The sequence below is a fragment of the Engraulis encrasicolus genome, chromosome 9, assembly GCF_034702125.1.
Source record: "Engraulis encrasicolus isolate BLACKSEA-1 chromosome 9, IST_EnEncr_1.0, whole genome shotgun sequence".
In the NCBI taxonomy this organism is placed as follows: Eukaryota; Metazoa; Chordata; class Actinopteri; order Clupeiformes; family Engraulidae; genus Engraulis; species Engraulis encrasicolus.
In genome coordinates, this window is record NC_085865.1 from 40,343,414 (window position 1) to 40,357,218 (window position 13,805).

Genomic DNA, 13,805 nt, shown 5'->3' on the forward strand with positions numbered 1-13,805 from the left:
AATGTATTCCTGTACATTTCCCTACAAATGTATTTCGCATAGCCTAGTGGCTGTATGTCTTGGTATGCGAAGGCGGCTGCTATGTGACAGCCCCGGGACTTGCGATATCCCCTTGTCAGTGCTGTGCGCACGTGTCCCCAGACCAGATAGTATTCTCTGCGCCTGAAGCTATGCGTGTAGTAGTTTTAAAAAGACACAGTAGCCTACAAAGCCGCCGTGCATGTCAATTTATAGGAAATGTAAAGAAATGCATGGTGTGTCTGCTAACATGACAGTTGTTGGTAGGTAGCATTTTAAGCTGTGTGTGCATAGTGCCTGCTGTCATAACAACCGATGCTGTGTCAAGTCTGTTCTTGTACAGTTTTTTCAATTGGATCATTTTGATGAGGCCATTTGCAATGGAAATGGAGATGCACTAAGTTGTAAACATGTGGATGCTCTGTTTTCTGTGTCTGCCCTATGTAAATAAGAAGGCCTTGCAGGTCTGTGCTCTGTCAAATCAATAGTAACTCTGACATGCCTGCCTCTTTGACACAGTGCTTCCAATACAAGTGCATCTGTCAAGCTTGTTTGCCAGGTTGATGTTACTACATCATGCAGTGTATAATGCTATCATTACTTATCAGTGCTTGCAATGCCCTGTCAGGTGTAGCGTGAGATGGGTAAGACTTGGGTATTGAATAGGAAGGGTTAATGGAGGGAAGTTTATGATGCCGTTAGTGCATAAGTTTGCTTAATCTTTAAAAAAAATATTTGCCTGGGATGTGTATGATACTGGAGTTTGCCCACGTGGGGGTACTGTCGACAGAAGACTGCAGAGGTGTGTGTGTGTGTGTGTGAGAGAGAGTGAAAGGAAGGGACCATGAGCTGTGTACCTGAAGCAGTCTGGCATTAACTAGTTGTGTGAGCGAGCGAGAGAGACATCACATCCTCCATCATTCATTATCGTTGAATGAATCATTTGCCAAGACATTGTTCAACTCCCTCTACCCTGCAAATTAACAGACTTCCTTGTTTCTTCATATCGGTGTTGGTTGTACTTTGTTGTTGACCGCGAACTGAGCATACCCCTAGTAGAACAGGTTTTATTGCTGATGTGTATTATGTGGGTGTGGGTGTGTGTGTGTGTGTCCACCAAACCTGACTAGCATGTTCCCCATGGGGGTTATGTGTGCACGTCTGTGAGACGGAGCAAAGACATTTGAGCGCAGTCTGATTATTGTGTGTGAGAGCTTGCGCGAGAGCACCATGTGTGAGCTGCTGTAGTAATTGGGCCCTGTGTGTGTGACCGAGAGAGCAAGTCGACTGTAGCACTGACAATTAAGGCCTAGACTACAGTCAGTGCTGTTTCCTCTGCTCTGGGTACAACGTTTGAGCTGGCCAGTGTAAGCTTAGTTAGCAAAGTTTTGTGTGTATGTGTGGTGCCGCCGCCGTTACCCGGAGGGGGGTTGAAATACGGTGACTTTGATTCACCTTACTCATGATTGAGCCCAGATCGGATCAGATCTCATTCCGAGCAGAGGAGGAATATTTATGAGCTCGTTAAGCCGCCCGTTAGACGGAGCTAGTGTGTTAATTATGAGCCTGTTAACGATGGCTTAATTATCCTATGCGAGCAGGCACAGCGATGCCCTCTCCCACGAGGGCACACACATGCACACATACCGCACTCACAGAGCTGGTCTACTCTAGTCTACCTAAGTGCAACCCCCGCAGGCCTATAGAATGAGTCCTGATTGTGAAGTGGTATTGTTGCAGTGTCCTGACAACCCACTTGGGTTGGTGTGCGTGCGTGTTGGGTTGTCTAGTTACTATGTAGATTTCTTGTTGTAGCATAGGCCTATTTGCCCCACCAAGAACAGAAAGCTTCTCTGGATATTTTAATGATCTTTCTTATTTATTGTCCTGTAGGCCCTCTGAGCTAGGCTATTGATTGTGGTGTAGTGGGATTGAAGCTTGGTAATGGCCATTGTAGATTTTCAATCTACTGGCATTTTAATGTAACTCTGTTCTGTACTTACGGAAAGAAATCAGGTTTGTTGTGCGTGCGTCTGCTCATGACCTGCTCTTGTTCACTCCAGGATGGTCCTGTTTTGAATCAACTGTCCTCCCTCCATTCATAATGTTCGCCGTTTGCCCTAGATGCACAGCAGTCGCTCCTGGCCCCATGTGAACCTTTTCATACGCACACTGGACACACACACACACACACCGACATTAAGTGGCTGGCCAGCCTCATGTGAACCTGGTCATAAGCACACTGGATGGACGCGCACACACACACACACACACACACACACACACACACACACACACACACAAGCACAGACATTAAGTGGCTGGCCAGCCCTATGTGAACCTTGTCATAAGCACACTCTGGATAGAAACACACACACACCCCTCTGGTCAGCCCAATGTGAACCTTTTCACAAACACGTAGATACACACACACACACACTCTCTGTAGCTGTGCAGCCAGCAGACGTCACGTGCGGTCCGGTAAGGGTTGCTGCTGCTTCTGCCACTGCTGGGAATAGCTGCTGCTGATGATGAGGTGGCTGGAGGCTGCTGGCTGCTGCCGCTGTCACCCGGGGCTAGACGGATGGGAATGCCATCGCCGTGGGGACGCTCGGCTCAGGGTCACCAAAGCGCTACAGAGGTCACCAGCCATGGATTTATAACGGGAGGGGGACGGGGTGGGGGGGGGGGGGGTGGGGGGTGGGGGGTGGTGGTGTGGTTGGGAGATGAGTGTGCAAGTCATGATAAAAAATGGACGGCTTGATGGATTGATGGTTGGGTTATGGAGTGCTGAAGACGAGAGGCTTACTTATATTTTAATGGTGGAAAAGTTTTTTTTTTTTATGTCCCCAGGAAAAGCAGTGTTGCGAGTGACTAATTTTGTTCTGTGTATTTTGTTTGTGCGTGTCAGTTGGTGTGCATTCGTTCGTGTTTATTATTCAAGAACAGATGCTTCGGGGGTGCGGGTGAGTCCTTTGTCCCCCTGTGCTCCCCAGAGTGAGTGTGTGTGTGTGTTATGTAACGCTCTCGGGGGATTTGTGCGAGGAGGCCGTATGTGATAATTGACTCCTGACCCACTGACCTGGGAGTGGGTGTTGAGTAGATCCCAGTCTATAACGTAGTCTTTTTCGAAGCAAGTATGATGAGTCGAGCACCTACACACATACATTGCTGCTCAATACACAATCATTGTCGCACACACGCTCACACACACTGACCGGTAACTTACGCCTAGTCACACACACACAACACTACACACAAGAATGCACATGCACATGCACATACACACGCCCCTCCCATATTTGGCATATGATTGTTAACCCAAACCGTGTCCAATCTGGCCCCACTCTGCTTGGAGTCCCCTGTTGTTTTTCCATGCGTCATCATCGTCATCATGGTCATCATGATTAGGGCTGGGTATCGCAGCCATGTTCCTGTATCGATTCGATTTCAGTTCTTATGGCTTTGAATCGATTAATCGCCCTTCGATTCAATTCGTTCCCTTCTTGGTGCCAGGATTTCCCACAAAAGATGCTGTCGCCTGTTTTTATATAAAAAATGTCAAAGGGCTGTGGCTTGACCGTGTTGACCGATTGCTGATTTGTAATAAGTAGGCCTAGGCCTAATTGACTAATACCTACTGGGTATTTTCTATAGACCTAAATTAAACAAAAAGGAAAAAAAAGAAAAAGAACCAAATAATCGATTTTTTGCCCTGTGAATCGATAATGTGAATTTCAAATGAAATCGATCGATTAAATCGAGTATTTTATCCAGCCCTAATCATGATCCACTATGATCCCGTCCCCCATGTTGTTTTAATTCCATCCCCCCTGCACTTCCTCCTGCATGCGCTGTCTCGTCTTGTACTCATTATGTTGAGGTGTGTGTGGTTGAGGGGGAATGACCACACTGGTCAGATATGTAACTTAGTGTGCTTTTCCCCCCTCTGACAGCAATTTCACCCTCTCTGAGTCTCGCACACACACTTAAAAACGCGCACCCACATGTAGCCTAGGCTAAAAGATGTGTGTGTCATTGCTATCTGATAGGGGTGTAGCGATATCCAACCGAACCGACGTATCGTACCGAAAAGACCTGTACCGAACCGAACAGTGCCATACCGAAAGGTTGACTAAAAGGCTAAAACTTGTTCATGTTTTTACATTATGCTGCTACTACATGCAGAGGCTCGTGCAGAACCCTGAGAGAGAATGCAAGAAAAAACAGGTGTAGAGGCTTGGTCTTTGTGAAACCTTGAGGAGAAAGTTTCTTACACTGATGAAATCTCCGACCCAAAGTAGCAGGTTGAATGTATTTCTTTTTTTGTTTGTATTTTGACAATTTTTTTGTGAAATTAACAACGTGCTGAGGAAGAAAATAGTTTTCTATTTTGTTCCCATATACTGTACCGAAAATGTACCGAACCGTGACCCCAAAAACCGAGGTACGTACCGAACCGTGATTTTTGTGTACCGTTACACCCCTACTATCTGAGTAGTTATGTTCCGAGTCTGCATGTTTAGATGGTCAGTGTTTGTTTGTAAATGTGTGTTCTTGACAGACTAGAGAGGGCAAAGGACATGTGTTTACTTTCACAGCCCTGGTCAGGTCTGGTCTAGTGCGTGTACTGTCACTGCGTGTCTGTGTCTCACGGTGTGTGTGCATGTTTGCACATGTCTGCATGAGCTATTGAATCTGTGCTGTAGAGGGTTAGCAGACAGACATAGGGTGTGTCTTTCCAAATGGTTGGTAAACACAGAAACGTTACTCTGTTTATTTCTGAAATCGTGTTGTAACCTTGTTGTAAACTTAAAAGAGCTGTTGCAGTGGTCAATGTTTTCCCCACCCCCACCAAAAAATCAATCACCCGTATGTCCTCACACATTCATAGATGTAGAAGGAACACACACACACACACACACACACACACACACACACACACACACACACACACACACACACACACACACACACAGTGGGTTAGTTTTGTTACGGTGAGTGGGCTTGAATGGGGAAGTGAAACCAGTTGTGTGTCAATGTGGAGGTTATAGCTGTTAAGATTCCTTGAAAGTAATGAAGGGGGCCTAAAGTGAAGTGTTTTTTTCTTTGCTGTTGCTGTAACATGTGGTGATTAGGGATGGCGAAAATTGAAAACACTCTTAACCGGCAACTGAGACTCATTAACCGGTGGTTAACCGGTAATCATAAATTATACAACGTTCGCGTGCCTGATATGCACAGCACTGATTTTTTTTTTACATTTCATCTTTCACATAAGCCTTTTTTTTTTGCTACGCAGACAAGGACCTGCCATGTCCATCCACTGTTGCCAGATGGAATATGCTGAATTATCGTACTAAAACCTCAAAATTATCGTTTTTTTGGGAGGAAATTATTATTATTATTATTATTACTACAACAACAACCGGTTAACCGGTGGCAGAAATTTTTAACCGGTCAAGCTTAACGTTGATCCGTTCGACTATCAGTTAAACGGTTACCGGTTAACATCCCTAGTGGTGATGAGATCAGTGAACCAGGTGAGGCGGCTGGTCAGGTGCAGACATGTCTACCGTACTGGTATGGTTACCTGGAAGTCATGAAAGAGGCATGCGTACTAGAAGCTGTTGCAGATGCTGGATATTGCGGGGGATGTACTAAGTGTCAACAGCACATGATTTGCAGCACATCCCCTGCTGTATCGCTGCACGGCTTTTGGCGTTTACATAGTGTGTTTTTTATTTATGTACGAATGGCACACCACCATGCATGTTAAAAGATGATAAGCTTGGGTCTGGTGGGGACCTGTCTTCCACAGTGGTTTGGATACCTGGAAATCTGAAGAGATTTAGCACAGATCACTCAAACTGCTTCAGCTAGTGGTGATGCAAGTTGGATTTTGCGTTTCTGTAGCAGTGATCTCTCCTCTGTGCACTACAGTTCAGCTTTTGCCGTTTCTATATGGTGGATTTTCTTCATTAATGTATGAGTGCAACGCCACTGCTTGCCAGAAGATAAGGATAAGCTCATTACTAGACTACTAAGTTAACATGAGAACTTAAAGGCCTAGTGGATTTTGAAATATTCATAAAACTGTGTGGGAGGAGCATTTTAATGCTCAGGCTTTGAAATGAAATGCATTCTTTCTATATGGTCTTGCTATAGGGTATTCTCACTCATCATGGGACTTCCTGCAACATGGGCTAACTCCTGTGAACGGAAGAGTGTCACTGTAACACTAGCCCATTAACTTATGATCAGGATTGCACTGATGCTGTCCTAGGTCTCTGATGGGCTCTATCCGAGCTGAGATGGTGATGGTTGTTTCTTGTAAGCTTAATTATGTCTGGTTTATGAAACAACACTAGTTGACATTGAGGCTGAGAGCTAAGTGAAAGGGAAGATGTGTGTTTTGATCAGATTCCAGATTGATGACACTGCATGTGAGGGCAAATATGGGCACATGCTAGCTGGACATGCTAGCTCAAATAACTTTTGCTTACGGCCGTTAGAAACTGGTCTGCCCCTGCTTGGTCTTTTCAGGCTTTGTCATTCAGCCTTTGTCTTTGTATTGGCCGCTCAGTAGTAGTAGACGGTATTTAAAGTGTTGTAAAACTCCTACACACAGACACCAGACTTGTAATGTGCTTTCTACCGTGGAGACTGGAGAAGCCAAGTATATTTATCGCTTTGCTGATAATGGTCGTTTTATTATACCCGGGGCATTTCTTTCCACTATAAAGTCACAAAGGTGACATTGTCGCCTGGAACAAATGCCAGGCCACCAAGTGAATATATAGGCTTTATGATGAACGACTAATTTATATGTAAAAGACATGCTACTCTATCCAACTTATGTCCAGGGAGCACAATCGCCTGAGTCCCCAGGCTCAAATGAGTTTAGCCTGTAACGAGGCGACTTGCCCGTAAAAATAATTGATGTGTCAAGGCTGCAGGACTCTTAGCAGGAGTAAGGGTTATTCACAAAGCACTTTGGAAGTCACAGGGAGCTTGAAAAGTAGGGCACAAGACTCCCTAATTCACAAATATCTATTCACTGGGGATTGTGAAGAAGCAGTTTGCATTATTCCATGTGAATGAATTAAAAAAAAATACTGTGTGACTTTGAGAACTATAGTGTGAATTGGCAAATGTGTTGGCTGGAAGGCATGCGGTATCGCAAGCCCCCTTCCAAAATAATCGCTGAAGCCTAGCCTAAATGTTGTCTTGATGCTAGAACTTACAAACCCAATCCTGGAGCTATTTATGGCTGTTGGTTGCTTGCGAAGTCTGTTTATTACTTGGGAAGTCTGTTTATTGGCTGCTTTGAGTTCTTTTTTACCTATGTCACCTGTTGGTTAATTTGTGTTGCTTTGTGGTGCTCATGCAGGCGCTCTAACGCTCACCTGCTACTCTGCTAATTATTGTGACTGCCACCCAGCTTGTTGTCAACTGCCATGGCACAAGGCTCTTAACACACTCTTTAACCTTGCCTAGTCACTTCACATCTCTCTCCCATCTGGCAGGTGTATTGTTATAGGGATGGTTATGGTTAACTGTCCTACCAGAGATTCTCTCTCTCTCTGGTCCTACTCTGTTGCAGGTAAAAAGTGGTCACCAATAGTGATGGCCCACTGGAACTGGAGCAGAGCTTACTCGTGGGTCACCCAGCATGTAGCCCTACCAGCTTATGCCAACGTCACTGGTTCTTAATTGAGCGTAATTAAGATTCCTTATATAGATAACTTGGGTTCCTGTTTACAAACATTTGCAATGTGAGGAAGGGCAAGATGCTAAGTAGCCAACCACGTGAGTGCATTTTTTGAGTGGCGGCTGTTTCCAACAATCAGAGGTTGAAGAGGGACCCCTGGCTACTCGCGCAGACGGGGATTGTTGACGAACGTTAAACCCATAAGAGCAGGTGTAAGGTAAGCGTACCCATTAAGCCCACCAAAATCTAAATTTCTTTATTTTTCAATCATCTTCACACAATTTTTTTGTGAAATGATTTCTTAAATAGTAAGATTTACCTCTCTTCTCAATGTTTATCACTGAATTGATGAATATTTCAAAGTACAATAGGAAGATTTTTTACGAGAAAAGTGAAAAGTCTGAATGGGCTTAAATGGTACCTTTGGTACCATTTAAGCCCACTTGTTATTTCTCTATCAAAATACGTGGTGAGGTGTGTGAGTTGAGTTTAAACAGTGTAGCCTACATGGCATAAATGGTTTCAGATCAAAATATTCTTCCAAAATGTAAGATTTGCTAAAAAAATAATGCATAAAACCAAATTAAACATTACAGCATCTCTTACTTCATATACTTAATAAAATTCTTCATCCAAACAGAGAAATTTATTTTTTCTTATTGATTATTGTTAGTTCATTACATTACGCCTTTTTGACCTACTACTTCAGATTGTACAGCACTTTTTATGTCCCTCAAAGGCATTTTTCATTAGCATGCATGCCAACTTGCATTCATTTCAATGGGGTGTACCATTTAAGCCCACCTTGTACCCATTAAGCCCGCCTATACAAAAAGCTATTTTATGGAAATAATCAACTCCACAAAAACATTTCATGATGCATTTCTTTAAAGATCAATGCCAAACAAACTGGAATATGCTTAGAATTCATACCTAACCACCTTAAGTCTTACGGTAGAGTAAGATAAAGATGGTGTGTGGTTGTATCAAGAGAATATCTGCGTTTGTTCGCTCATAAAACACATCTTTCCATTTGAAGGGAAATGCTATAATTTAGTAAAACACTGCATGTATATATATATAAAAATCATTACATTTACCTCTTAGTTCACTAAATATGAAAGTATTTTCAAAATATTTTACTTAAACTAGCTGAAATTCTATGATTTCTGACATGTCCCAAAACAGCAAAGTTTTGAGGCAACTTCTTGTCAGTAGTCCTGAGACTGGGTTCACTTGGACGGGGATAACTCCACGATAAAACATGTGATTTGTTTGCAATAAAAAGCATTTTGTCAGTTACTAAACCCTTTAATTGGATAGGGTGATGAACAACAAAATTCACCTTTTCCCTTTCTTTAAATTGACCTCAAAGTTGAAAGTGGGCTTAAAGGGTACATGGGCTTAATGGGTACGCTTACCTTAGCCATGCAAAGTTATATTGAAGATGTTCGGGGGGTTATTGATGTATTTTTACTTTTCCGATGATTGAACAGCTGCACCTCGAGCACAGCAAAAGTCTTCAGGCTACCAAGCATGATGCCACTATTGGCAGTGCACTGGCTTTTGACAGGAGTATGTCCACACACACTGGAAGCACGGCCCAAACACCCTGTAATTTAGTCGATGGGAAGTCTGGATAGGCTGGTGTGTTTTAAGCGAGCGAGGCTACCTGGTTAATTTTTCATGCGAATGCAGCTCCTTCTCTAATAAAAGATTAATCTCAGGGTACACACAGGCGTAGCAGTTTGTGTGTCAGGCCAGGTGTCAGTGAGTTCATGCCAATGGGCTATATTAATCTGGGTGTTTTTTTGGTAGGTTTGTGTTTGTGGTGCACATCAAGGTGCTATTACTGTCTGTGTTTATTTATTATTCATCATTCTAGTTTGGTATTTCAATGTAAAGGATGTGATTGGTGATTTACTGTGTGGTAGGATGTAGTGGTTTTGGGTGTGTGCCTGCCTTTGTTGGGAATGGCTGTATATAGGCCCCTGGACTGTGTGCATGTTTGAAGATGGCCCATATTCAAGGTGTGTCACTTGACTGTACTGCACTACGTAATTTATGACTTGGCCTGGCATGGACCTCACTCAGCATCAGGAAAAGCAGAAATGTAGAAGATAACGTTTGACACACCCAGGTAACACAATCATAAATTAGTCTGAGTGTGTTGAAGTGCGTCCAAATACTTAACTTGATAGGTTCTCAGTTGAACACTGTTGGTATTGAATTTAAAGCATTATTTTATGCTGGGAGGTTGGCTAACCTGGCTGTCTTGTCTAACAAGAAGGCCTATAATGCTGTATAACTGTATCGTGTACAGTCAAAGCTAGCAAGATGGGCTTTATCCTGTCTAGCTAGTGTGCTGCTGCAGTCTGCAAGTAGTGTGCGCGTGTGTGACCGCATTTCTCCAGTCACCAAACATTTAAGAAAATCATGAAATGTCAATGTTCCTCTGAAGTGCTTGTGACAAAACTAGCAAGTCAGAGTGCACTTCATTATGTTAATTATTTTCGATTGCATTTATGGTGTCAAAGCACTGAAACCACATGCAAATACCACTGTTGTGCATGATTAAGCCTAGCAACTGCTAAATTCTAGTCCTCTCTTAAACTTAAACTGGCGGCACCAAGACAAGGGAGTGTATTTGACTCCACACGCACTGATTAGGCTCTCGATTCAGAATATGAGTTTCACTTTCATTTTGAGTAATCGCACAGGCCACGGCGCTCTCAGTTTCTATCGTCTGCAACAGGCACGCAAAAGCACTGAAACTCCTGTTGTCGACATAAACTCTCATTTTTCTGGTGTGCACAAGATAAGTTGGTGGAGAGTCCTAACTGAGCTGAGATACAGCCATTACCATGTAGACTACAACTCCCACACCCACACTCTCCCTATCTCCTGACCACAGGCAGAGGTTGCGGCTCTTCAAGACTAGTCACTGATCTCTGTGTGGGTGTTGTGGTGGGTTCACTCTCGGGCAATCAGAGAAAAAAATGTCGGATAAGATGCATAGATGGGTTAAAGTCCACAAGCCTATGTTCTCCCTAACCCCTGTCTAGTCACACCCTGCATGACCTCTTCCAGCGGCACTCCTTTTGTGTGTGTGCGTGCGCATGTTCGTTTTCATTCATTTGCACATGTGGTTTGCAGTAGCAAGCACATCACAGAACCTCACCAGCACAGCCACCACAATCATGACAAAGCTAGCTTTAGCCTCGAAACTAACATGCCACATATTTTTAATGAATAAAAGACATGTACCATGCAGTCGTATACCATTCTGTGTACAGTTTTTTTTGTCATTTGTCTCCATGTAGTTGTCTTGCATCTTATGTCTGGCTAATGAGTTAACCAGGTAGATCACCAGTATTGCATCATCGCGGCAAAGCAACAATCACCCTTTTGTTAACACACCACTCATTGGCAGTGTGAGGACCTTGCAGTCCTGTGTTATCCTATGCTCTGTCTTGTATTTTAATAGCTCACTAGGTGTGTGTGTGTGTGTGTGTGTGTGCGCCCATTTTAGCTTTCATTTAGAGAGTTGAAGATGGAGACAGGGTGTGAGGGAGAGACAGGGTAGGATTAGCATATGACTCGGGTCAGCTGCCAGACTCAAACCTGTGTCCCCATGGGCATGCAAGCCCAGATGTGGTGGGGCTTAGCGCACTGTGCCACACCGCCCCTACTTCACCATTTTTATTAATGTACCACAACTTGTGCTGTGTTATTCAAGTTGCCTCCGTCCTCTCCTGCTCCTTGTAATTGGCTTGCGCTCCTTGCTGTTTTTACTGGTCTGGGGTGCATTTCTGAAATGGGTAGTTGCTAACGATGTTACCTACTTTGTTGGTTACAATGCAGTTTCCCGTTGCTAACTGCTAACAACTAAGTTTTCCAGAAATGCACCCCTGTATTCACAAGGTAGTTGATTCAAAGGTCAAGTCATTGTGTGTCTGTGTTGTGGAAGTTTCATTTCTGAACAAGTGTCCTGCAGTTACATACTATCCAAGACGCACAAAACCAACATGGCCTGCTTGCACATATGTGAGACGTTGCTGGACACAGTACATTACACACACGCGCGCGCACGCACACACACGCATTGAGGGCTGGAGACCGCCTTGGGGCTCTGTTTCTCATGAAATTGACGCCCCTGGAGGGTTTTTGCCAGAGCCAGTTCTGTTGTGCAACATGATTTCATCATCATTGCAGCGTGCTGGAAATACTGTGTGTAGTGGGACTGTGTGCAGTTTCAGTTTGCTATGACTGACTATTCATTCCCCTTTCTTTGAGCATGATGTGCTGTTTGGGGGCTCAGGCTTTGAGCTACTGTTTTTGTTTGTTTGTTCGTTTGTTTCCAATCGAATTTTAGTGGAGGAGATGGAGTAATGGTGGTATAACGTCAGAAAAAAATGAACACAGCTAGTGGTGTACTTGTCACTTACGGTACCGTAACGGGCCACTTTTAATTTGTTTAATTTTCCTCTGTAATATTAACTTCTTGGGTTTTGATTACACAGAATGACAAGCGGCCTATGGTATGCTGCAAGTAGACTTTGAACAAGAGCAGGTTAAGCTTAACCGTTTTAAATGGTTTTATTTTTGTACAACACTCTATTCTCCATTCGTAAGCTTCATTCTCCATTCCATTTTCCATTCCAAGCCCTGTGGAAAGCATATTGGCACAGGAGCAGGTTAGAGAAAGGCACAGTTGGTCACCGCATCTGCATGCAGGCTGAAGTGTGAGGGAGGTGATGTGGTCATTTCTATACCCCTGCTGTGTGGCAGCTGACCCTCATTCTCACACCTGCAGGATGTAAGCCAAGGGGGGGAGGGGTGGGAGTTGTAAACAGTACTGCACTCCCACACCACAATAATAACAACAAAGCTTTGACTCTTGTTTGTTGACCTGGTGCCCCACACTTCCCTCTTCAATATACCCGAAGATTTCCATGCCACGTTTTGGTGTTAACGCACCAGTTTAATTCTAACTCAACAGAAATTAAACCCCATTCATTTTCAATGGGGTTTCATTTCTGGTTATTTAGAATTAAACTGGTGAGCTAGCGCCAAAACGTGGCATGGAAATCTACAGGGTATATTGAAGAGTGAAGTGTGGGGTACCAGGTCAACAAACAAGAACAGCTGACAGCAAAGCATCAAGGATATCTGGGCTTCCATAACTCCCATGCACTGTTTTTGCCATTGACTTCAATGTTAAACGCATCATGGCCATTATGAAGACAGAGAATGTCCTAACCAAGTATTGACCATTGCATGTTATGTAGAAAGTACCAAATTTCAACTGATTTAATGTGACCCGAATTTTGATGAAGAAAAATGTGATTTTATAACAATATTCTAATAATGCGAATTCCCCAATTCATGGGTTTTATGAGCTGGAAGGCCAACATATATAAAAAGAAAAAAAAATAATGATTGGAATAGTTAAAAAACTGGGCCATGAATCTACAATCCATGACAGTTTAACATTATTGATGGAATTATGGAAATAAATCAACTTTTTCATGGTATTCTAATAAGAAGGCCTGGAGCTGTATGTACGTTTGCCCTTAAAGGATTTATCCGGAGTTGGAACAAATTTGCCTGTTTTTTGCATGTTTGGGATGAAATACAGTCACTCTAGAGCAAAATCAAGGCAAAAGGATGCGTTTTGAGAAAGTTTGATAATATCACGTTAGCCTCGTTAGCCATATCAGCTATGCAATATGAAAGATGCGGGCATCGTTTTTCGGCGGTTACACACATTTCAAAAACACAACATTTTAAAGTCTTGCACAACTCAAAACAACGTCACACTTACCTCGTAATATGTTGAGGGTATCCACACATAAACCGAAGTGTCCAAAGTCCTTCGTGTATTCTTGAAAGGTCTGCAGAATGTGTTTTGTGAAGCTACTACCTTGAGAATATCTAAATTACGGTCAAGACAACTATTTGACACTAAAGCCCACCAAGTAGATTGCCGAGTGCGTCGCACCATCAGCTATGATTATTTCCATAGCGAGTAACCACAGCTGATGGTGCGACGCACTCGGCAATCTCCTTT

The 13,805-nt window shown here is 43.4% G+C and overlaps 1 protein-coding gene across 2 annotated transcripts in view; it reads left to right on the top strand.

Annotated features, from left to right (window-relative positions):
• epc1a (enhancer of polycomb homolog 1 (Drosophila) a) overlaps positions 1 to 13,805 on the top strand; it is a 56,450-nt gene that overhangs the window by 14,509 nt on the left and 28,136 nt on the right. The window lies entirely within an intron of this gene.